Here is an 11,093-nt window from a genome sequence, read left to right as displayed (position 1 = left end):
TTAATTAAGAACTTATTGAAACTGACAACTTCTTCTTCTGACAATGTATAGGTTAATACTAATGTGGAATAAATCAGGGGTTCCATACCATAGTCTGTGGATTGAGCAGTTCAGTTCTTGGTTTGCCTTCAGATTGCCCATCCCATGGAGTTCAAAATTTTAAAACTTGTTGAACATGTACAACATATATTTTGAATTTCCATTCCAGGCTGAGGATACATTGAAAGAAGCAAATTTCTCTTCAATCCTTTTGTTGATCTTGCTTAATATCACACATTTACATTGAACAAAGGTATATGAATCAACAATTTTATATGATCAACAGTCAAAATATTAAGAGAACTGACTAGGTGTACCATTCTTACACAAGGAATGTGGTAAAAGTTACTGAACATGATTCTAATTTTATATTTGTTAGAAAATGAATAAAACTTCTGAAAAACCTATGGAACATACCTATGTCTTATGAAGTGTTGAGGTCCTCCTTCTCTGCTATGCAAGAGAAAAGAGAGTATGTTCAACCAAAAAATTGGTTGCTAAGGTTAGCATAGTGGTAGTGCCTGTAATCCCAGCACTCTGGGATGCTGAGTTAGGGGGATATAAATTCAAGCCCAGCCCAGCAATTTAGCTTCCTTAAAAGACCTTGTCTGTAAAAAAATGTCTTGAGCTACAGCTCAGTGCAAGGGCCTTATCTTTACTCCCCCATACCAGGAAAATGTTAGCTTAGTTGCTAGATGTTGGTTTAAGATAGAAAAAATTCATTTCGTGAGAAATCTTTCAGATTGATCAGCTAAAAGTAGATCACAGATTCTAAAATATTTACATACATTTACTTACCATAAACTGACCTAGAAACAGGCCTAACAATGGAGAAAGTCTCCAATAGGTCATACTGGACAATGAGAAAAAAGAGATACTGTAAATACTTAAATGGCAGAAGATGGCACAATTTGGTTATATGACCCTAAAGATATTAGTTAGATGTAATATAATAGTATTGACCATAAGACTTTTGTCTATGGAAAAGCAAAGTTCTAAGAGTACTATAATATGAGTCATATATGTCATTTTTTTTTTTTTTTTTTTTTTGGTACCAGGGATTGAATTCAGATCCTCTCACTTGCAAGACAGGTGGCGGAACCACTGAGCTAAATCCCCGGCCCCACATCATTTAATATTTTCTAGTGGCTACTTTGTATAATGGATTTGACATTGCCTAAAGAGAGGTTTAGATTTTTGTCCCTATTTTAAAGCAGTGACTTATGCTATACTTGACATGTTGTCTTTATTTAGGTAGGGGAAGTCATACCAGATCTTAAAGTGGGGCTATTCATTAGAGTTCACCTGACCATGCCAGAAAGACCAACTGTTTGATTTAGGATGAAGACATTGGGTCACAAAATTATACTTAACCTGGAGGCTGAGTATAACTTTCTGAGAAGTCAAGCAGCCAATCATGCCTAAGTAGTGAAAGTTTCAATAAAAGCCTGGACATTGAAATTTAAATGAACTTCCCTGGCTGGCAATACTATGTGTGTTGTTACCCAACTGTGGCAGGGCAATAATGTGTCCTGAGGATAAGGATAGATTCACATTGGAGCCATCCCAAACTCTGCCTTATGGGCCTCCTTCCTTGGCTAATTACAATTTGTAGCTCTTTTCTTTGATAACATATGAGCATGAGGAAAACAGTGTTCTGTGTGATCCTCCTAGAGACTTAGCAAAATGTGGGATGGTTTTGGAACCTCCATGAATTTGCAGTCTGTGCTTGAAGTAAAGGTGGTTTTGCTAAGATTTTGTAACTGGACTCTAATTCCTTCCAATTGATGTCAGAAGTCTTGGGTACACTTAGTATTCTGGAGGATCATGTCCTTAACTTTGCATTTAGGCTGACTGTACAAAATGAATAGGTTAATTAATACTACTAATATATGCTACTTAGCTCAGTATATCCAATGCATCTTCATTTCAATAGGTATAAATAAAAATTATCAATGAGCTATTTTAAGTTCTTTTTATTTTATACAGTGGTATTTTGGTTCATGAATGCTTTCGTTTGCAAACTCTGAATGGGTGACAACAACTGCAGCCATCTTTACCACACAAACATAAATGTGGCCATCTTTTCCAAAATCACAGAACTAAGCTTATGAACTGAGGTACTACTATACTAAGTCTACTAGCTAGTGGGTACCCTGTTGGACAGAACAGGAAAACATTATTTAAAACAGTAGAGCTCTAAGAAGAAATCAAGTAATGGCAGTCGTTATGACTTACTATAAAAACTCATGAATCTGAAGTTTGAGGCAGATTAAAAAATATTTGGTACAGAGTGAAAGGAGTAAAGAGTGCATTAGTAAAGAAATTCATGTCCAGGTAAAGTATGTGGATTACATATTTCTGAATTCAATCATCTGCAGATAGTCTCATTCAGCCCAATGAAAGTACAGAATAAATTATTTTTAAATTTTTATTTTTATTGGTACATGTTTGTAGTATATGTTTGTATTCTTCATGGGGAGTTAGTACATGTACGTAGCACATCTTCATCTTGATCCCTGTTATGCTTTATATCTACAAATTCCCCAAAAGCCTCATATGCTCCTTTTGGGAGGTGATTGAATTACAGGGACAGTATAGCTGGTTGATGTTGGAACGGAAGGCCAAGTCATAAAACAAGGCTCACTGCCGGCATTACCTGGTAAGTATTTCTCCCTTTCTGGTTTCTGTCTTCTCTTTTTGCTTCCTGGATGCCACTACTTGAGCAGCTTCCTCTTTCATGCTCTTCTATCAATCATGTCTTCCTGCATTGACCAACCGTACACTGAAAATGTGAGCCAAAGCACCTCACTTTGAAGTTGTGGATGTTGGGTAGTGAATCACAACAATGAAGAATGTGACTAAGACAGATTTTGATACCAGAGAAGTGAGATCATTGCTGTGATGCTACCTGACCATGTGGTTCAGAAGTCGTTGGAACTGGCTTGTGGGAGAAGTTCAGAAACTTTTAGAGATGCTGGCTGGAGAAGCAGCCCTAGAATGCTGTAAGCTGAGCTTGATGAGAGAATCTGGTTGAAGCTCAGAATCAGAATGCATATAGAAATGTAGATGGCAAAGATCAAGCTCAGGAGGACTTCACTGGTAGTTGGTCTCTCGGCCATCCGTATTATGCTCTGATCAGAAAGTTTGTCTATATTTTGTTCATGTCCTGCCACTTTAAAGAAAACAGATTAAGGGTCATGGACCAATTAATCTGGTGGAGAAAATGTCAAGGAAGCACAATATTTTGGCTGTGGTATGAATACGGTGGTACCTTGGCTGATAAACTTTATTCTTTCCATGATTCTGGTCACAAACCAAGTTGGACAAGAACAGAATGAAATTCAGTGGTTAGGTTCAGTGTTGGTTGACCTTATGAGGAGATTTGATTCAGTTCTCATCCGGTTCAGTTTGTGAGCAGAATCATGGGGACAATTGAGTTCATGAACTGAAGTACCACGGTATTGTTGGCAGCCTTTAGCCAGATCTACATTGAAAATCAAGAGTGAATGGCACAGTTGAATGATTTTAAAAGTTTTGAGTTTCACTAGTAATGAAGCTACTATAAAGTGAGAGCCTGCAAAGTTTTGTCTGAGGAGAGCTTAGTTGTGGAAAAGATTAAAAAATCAAGCATTTTATATCAGGACAATAGGAAGGATGCCTCAAGGGCATCTCAGGAACCAGAAAGATCAACTTGGCAGACACAAAGTTGTAAAAGTTAAAGACTCTGCTTGGAGAAGAGAGTCTTGTGATTCTCTACTCAAGAAGAGCCAGGTAGGAGAGACTTTACCGGAGTTTAGCTATCTAGGCACTGAAAGATCTCTGCAGCTATGATGCAAAAGACTTAGCACTGCTGAAGCTGGCTACAGACATTTGTATCATCCATGTGGTGCTGGTTTTACAGACATGAGGAATTCAACAGCTATGGGTCAGACTTCCTCCCAGATTTCAGTAGGAGGTCCCAGAGGCCAGGTAATGTGCCCTTGAGAGGGCAGTTCATGAAGCTGTAAGGGTGAAATGAAAAGTGCAGTGAGACTCCAGGAATTTGGAAAAGCCAGGAACATGGGACATCTGAAGAAAACTTCAAGCAGTGGGCAGAGCCGACCCTAAAGAGAAGCAATGGGGGTTGTGGCATATGGTGTTGTAGGAGAGGTGCCACTAAACCATCTGGAGTCTGCATCTGGCCACAACTTTTCCCAAATGCTGGACATAGAGCTACAGGGGTTTTTGTTGTTTTCTTTTTTTGGGGTTTTTTTTTGTGCCAGGGATCAAACTCGGGACCTTGCACTTGAGGGGCAGGTGGCAGTACAACTGAGATAAATCCCCAGCCCAGCTATAGGTTTTAATATTTGCCCTTCTTGGTTTCAGTCTTGCTTTGATCCCATTTCTTTCTATGCCCCATTCCTTACTTTGGGGATGGAAATGCTTACCCTGTGCTATTGTGTGTTGGCAGTGTTTCACTTTGTGCTTTTCACACAGGCTCACAGCTAAGTCTTGGAGGAGACTTTGGACCTGGACTTTTCAACAATGCCTGAACTGTTAAGATTTTGGGGACTTTTAGAGATGGACGGAGTGCATTTTGCATAAAGAGATGCACACGAGTTTTTAGGGGCCAGGGGTGGAATGCTGTGGTTTATATATAGATGTCCCCAAGAGCCTCATATGATCACTGGTGGGACTGTTGGAAGGTGATTGTGTAATGGGAGCAATGTAGTTTACCCGATGTTAGAAGATGAGGTCTGGTTGGAAGAGTCAAGTCACTGTGGGTATTACCTGGCAAGGTATGTTTCCCACCTGGCTTCTCCTTTCCATTGCTGATTTGTGGATGCTATGATGAGAACAGATTTTCCTCTGCTATGCTGTCCTGCCATGCAATTCTGCTTTGAAGATGGCAGACTAAAAATGTGAGCCTTTGGTCTATGTCTTATATTGAGTAACAACTTTGAAGATAATGATATACAGTGTAATGACCATTATTATTCTCTTATTATTAGGTTAGGAAAATATTTTATTTTTTAATAAAATAAAAAGAAAATAATGGGAGCCAAAATAAACCTCTTCTTTAAATTCTAAGTATCAGGTATTTTTTCTCAGAGATAAGAAAAGAACTGTAACAGACTGGTGCTACTTCCTTGATCCTTCTTGTTCTGACGCTTCCATCTTTCTGGGTTCAGTAGCTACTGGACCTTTTAGCTCTCCAGGATGCAGACTGTCACTGTGGATTTTTCTGCCCCTGAGCCCACAGTCATTGTAGATTCTCCCACCTCTGATCCTGTAAGTCTACCTAATAATTCCCCGTGCATAATTATACCTCTATTGTCTATTGATTCTGTCCCTCTAGAGACCTCTAATGTATATATGAAAGAATTGTGAAACCTACAATAAACCAAAGCTTATGAAAATCACCAGAGACAGCCTACATGGTTTTTTTAAAAAGTAAGAATGAAAAAGATATGAGGATTACATGTCAATCAATGTAAATTCATGCACAGAAACATGCATACACCCATACATGTGTATACACACACAGAAACACAAAAACAGAAAACAGAACCAATGTTACTTCTTTGTGTTAAGAAAAAAATTATCTTCATCTTTGATGAAAAGGATAGAACAATTATCAGTGAAGGGGAATTGAAACTCAAATTTCGTAAGAAAGTAGAGTCTTCTCAGCCTACAAGAGCCAGATCAGATGCGTGTGACAGTCAGTTTCTTGGCAAATCTTCAAGTAGTGGGTGACAAAAGTTTGTGTACAGTGGCGCAGTTTCCTTGTCCTTCTAAAGTGTACTCTAGGCACGCTATCAGGTCTTTATCAATCTAAACTTCTTAAATATCTTAATTCAGACAAATTTTATTCCAGGAAACAGGATATTTGACAATGATGTTACTGAATTTCTGTCAGAAATATCTGTGAATAGATATAATCCATATTTTCAATTAATACAAAATTGTATTCATCAAGTTCTTTTAATGCATCTAGGAAAAAAACTAAAATTAATTATGAAATAATAGTTTAAAAGCATTAAGAGTATTGTTAAATAAAATTAAAATTCAGAGTCTGTATGAGTTCTTGGACTATTCCTAATATATTTGGACTTGTAAGAAATAAAAAGAAACTAAAATTCTTCTCGTCTAGTGTCAATTTCATCACACTAATCATGCCCCGAATTGTTGTGCATTCTAAATAATGAGAAATATATATATATATATGCATGAGTATATGAATAAAGATGTGTATATATAAGAAATCTTCCCATAGCTAATTTTAAACTCACAGCAGAATTGCAACATAAAGAGTCTCAATTAGATGGACAAACCTCAGAGAGGTTGAGGGTATAGTTAAGTGACAGAGTGCATGCATGCAATGCATTATTCCTTGAGTTATCTTCCCCATATCTCCCAGCTAAAAGCCCAAAAAGGATCAAAAAGTACATTATAAAAGTTTTATTTCATTTCACTTCATCCCCTCCCTTGGCTGCTCAGTACTTGTTATGACCTAAAAGACTAAAAGAAATAAATGTGACAATAAGATAGCAGTGCAAATTATAAAATAAATTATTTAAAATTATTTCCTTTGTATTAATTGAAATTATTAACATAAAGACACAATTATGAGATTTTACAGAGCCGTAATTGTAGGATGAGGATTAATATCTTTCAGCATAATAGTAATGATTAGAATGTGTGGTGACAGAAATTATAAATAAAAATGTTTAATTCCCATTCTGCTTTTGTATTGCATATTTAACTCATTTAACTTAGAAAATTTTACATTTGTTTGAACCCTGTGGAAGTTTCTGTGTTCATATTTATAATTTAGATCTTAGAGGACTCAGCCATTTAAAATATTAAAATATTAATCTATTTAAAAACTACACATTATTTTCATATCTGCACAGACACATTCCAAAATGGTGGTTCTGATGAATAAAAGTAACTAAGAATTCATGGTTACATTCTATTTTCCCTATGAATTAAATTACATTTTACGCATCTTTAATGCTTATTTTATTTTTGTTTTTAACTTTTATTGGTGGTGGTGGTGACAGTGTCAGGGGAGAATGAAAGCATGGGTCTTGGTGCACTCAGATGTTGATAATTTAAAAAAAACATAGGGAGATTAAATTAACAGTTTAAGTCATGAAAGCCTTAGCTATTTATATCTTGTCAGCATGTAACTAGGAGTTAGGAGTTAGGCTGCGACCACATCATTTCTGTCCTTTCATATTTAGACTCTTGTGGGTGGAAATTATCTCATGAATGCCTGGTAGTAGTTTTTAAAGCTTCATATTTCTCTTCAAGCTGAGACAAGGCATATACAGATATTAGAACTTGATCATAAGCAGTCCAACAATTTCGCCCACACACCCAATGTTTAGTCGTATCTTCTTCTAATGTGAAATTGTTGAGCCATGGGGTAGGTCTCTCTTTGTCAACACATTTCAGCTAATGAAATGTTTGTGTGCCCAGTAGACATATTAAACACTGTGTGGATCAGCTGTTTTGTTTCTCTTTCATAGCTTTGGTCAAGGCTCATTTTGAATCAGTTGTTGCAGCTTTCCCATATACACAGAGGCAGCTGGCCATTCCAAGGGTTAAGACAATGAGGTGCTCTGCTTGTACAAGGAGCTATCCAAAGGAAGTGACCACAAACATTAATTTACAACTGACACAAGAATAAAGAATGCAGCTTTCTTTTTTTAAGTCAAGGTTGCACTTTGAGCATGTTTACAAAAATTATAGATATACCAAATTTTAGAAATGAAGTAATTAAATTATTTTAATCATCAAATAAATAAGTACATAAGATGTGGTATGAAAAAAATTCCTATTCTTTTATCTATTTCCCTCCTCAGAGAAATTATTTTTACCTTTTTTACCATGTAGCATTTTAATATACATATATCCTGTATAATGTTTGTGTGTGTTTTTTTTTTTTTGGTACCAGGGATCAAACTTGGGACCTTGCACTTGCGAGGCAGGCGCCGGAACCACTGAGCTAAATCCCCGGGCCTATCCTGTATAATGTTTAAATCAGATTAAACATAAATTTCTACTCAGTCATTTCTTTATGGTGAAAAGAAAATGACCATTTCTTTATGGTCATTTCTTCTGGCTTTTTGAAATATACAGTACACTGTTATTATGTATACAGTAGTCATCTTTCTGTGCAAGAGTACACCAGCATTTATTTATTTATTCACTTATTTATTTATTCCCCCCTTCCTTCTCCCTCTTCTTTGTAGTACTAGGGATCTATCCCAAAGCTTCACACATACTTGGCAAGCATGTCACCACCAGGGTATATACCCAGCTCTTGCACCAAGAGCTTATTCTTATTCTTGTATAACTATATCATATCCGCTGAGTATCTCTCCATATCTGACCCTCTATTCTCAGTCTCTGGTAACCACCATCAGATTTTTTTTTTAATTCCACATAACAGTGAGCTCATATGGTACTCGTCTTCCTGTGCCTAGCTGACTTACTTAACATAATGATCTCCCTTTTCATCCACATTGTCATGAAGGATAGAATTTTATTACTTTTGATGTCTGAATAGTATTCCATTGTGTAAATGTACCACCTTTGCTTTATCCATTCATTATTTGATAGCTTCTTAGGTTATTGCCATTTCTTGGCTATTATTTCTATTTCTTGAAAATAATGCTGCAATGAACAGGGGCATGCAAATGTCTTTTTGACATTCTGATTTCATTTCCTTTGTATGTCTAAGGATATTGATGACAATTTGTTTTAAGAAGTTCTTTCCACTCTGTGATTTATTTTCCCCCAAATTTCTTCTCTTGTTTATTTTTACCTTAATGCCTCATGTTACATATTTTCTTCCACTGGTGTCTGGTATTACCTGTTTTATATTTAAAAGTGAGGAAATAAAACTCTTACTGAAAGCTCTGAACCTTGAAAAGAGTTATTGTCCGTGAACTTTGATGCAGGGCAATCTTACTGACAGAGAAGGCTTTGATATCTTCATACTTGGGCTTTTTGCCTTATGCTGGTTAGAGGGACAAATAATGTTCTTCCAGTCATTTGTACAAGAATGAAGAAAGGCTGCTAACATTCTGGAATGAGGGTCTTTCTAATCACAAACTTTTCAGCTATTTTGAGACTTAAATGCTATTGCTTTTTAGCTTTGTCCAGTTATGTAATCTCTCCTCCACCTGCTTTCTAACTTCCAAATTGTATTGCTATGTTTTCTCCTGTACTCCTCATTAATATGTAGCAATGATGAAAAAAAAAATATGTTGCTATTGTTTTGGTGGGGCTTTTGGAAAGAGGGAAAATGAATGGACATGTGCAGCCTTGATGCCTATATCTGAGATCTTGATTTTCCTAAGTCATTCTTTGAAACTGAAGGCAGAAATTGTGTGATTATCCAAGGTCTGTTTAGAAAATTCTGAGAAAGCTGCTCCTACATGCATCCAGTCAGATAGATGTTGGTCAAAACTGAAACATATTTAAAGAACAAGATTGATCTTGTGATAAAGGTTGAAATCAGATAATGCACACATATGAGTTCATCATACATAACCTCTACTATTTAATATATTTGAAATTTCCTATAATAAAATGTACTTTTAAAAAGACTATTCCATAGTCCTCAGTAAAAGTATTTTTAATTCTCAGAATCAGGTAGTTTTTTCTTAAATTTTACAAAACATTCTGTCACATATGCTCTATGGTCAAAGGAATTTAAATTATATGTCTCCCGGGAACTATGGACTTCAGTCAAAAGTTCAGTTTTTGAATTAAAATAAGTAACTTCCTAATAATCTACTGTGCCCATGCTATTGGCTTAGATATCCACCAAATTGCTCAGCAGTCCATGTTTTATGTTTTCTTTCTCTTCTACTTATAACTCCACCTGCAGACTGTCTTCTTCAAGCTGCAGCCTAGTGTACCTATAATCCCTTCATTTAGGTGCTCAGATTTCCTTTGTCATCTGCTGTTTTTCCTGCATGTTATAGAACATAAAAATGATTTACTTGGAAAGGATTTATTGTATCTTAATCAAATAAAATCATCACTAGGTATTTATGTGCACTATAATTTGCCTAAGAAAAGTATTTTTCACATAAAATAAAATTTCACACAGAAGAAAATAATGATTATAATGTAAATTTTTGAAGTATAGAATTTATTTTAAAATGTAGCAATATTTTACTTAGGGTAGTGTAAAACTTTAGTGCAAAATTACTACAGCATTATTTCCAATGGTAACACTTTAGAAAATAATTCACCTGATGAAGTATATGAAGATATTTCATGGAGATTAGAACATTTTGGGTATTTATAGTTTACTTTGGAACTCATCAATTAGAAGCAGTGAAGCATAAATTTAAGATGGTAACATAAGAGAGAAATGTCATATCTATGAAAATGTTCTTACGAATCACACTAAGTCAACATTTATGAATACGCATTCAGTTCCATTGGCTGCACTCAGAGCTTTACGTTATAATCTATTGTTTTGGCACTTGAATTCGCTTTGGTTTAATTTATCAAAACCCAAGTTACCTATAAAATGACATTCTTCAACATTAGAAATCTAGAAAACTGGATGTCTCTTTTAAAAATGTTTTATTGAATGAAAGAATAAGGAGAATTTTTTTTTTGGTTGTTATGTGGGAGATCAAAGAATTGTAAGATTGGGGAAAAAAACTTTCAAGAAACCATCTTTTCAAGTGTTTCTTAGTTATGGTTGGCTATAGCCTTTCCTAGGGGGTGTTTGGAAATGTATTTGGGCATTTCTCATTGTTATAGCACTGAATGGGAGGGGTCCTGTTGGCATTTAGGTGGTGGGAGCAGGGTTGATAAATATACATTAATGTGCAGATGGTATGGAATAATAAAAAATGGTTCTTTTCGGTTCCTGATCACTCCAGTCACCACCTGACGCATGAATCCTTTCACTATCATGCTCGTAACTGTCCTTATGAATAGGAAATTCAGTTTTGGATTACAACAATGTGATTCTGAGAAGTTTAAGTAGCTGCAACGCTGGAAAGCAACATAAATTGACTGGACTTGGG

This window comes from Heterocephalus glaber, unplaced genomic scaffold, assembly GCF_053883595.1.
Source record: "Heterocephalus glaber isolate CG9 unplaced genomic scaffold, H.glaber_assembly_v1.0 deba00001442, whole genome shotgun sequence".
Lineage (NCBI taxonomy): Eukaryota > Metazoa > Chordata > Mammalia > Rodentia > Bathyergidae > Heterocephalus > Heterocephalus glaber.
Note: the sequence above shows the minus strand (reverse complement) of the source record.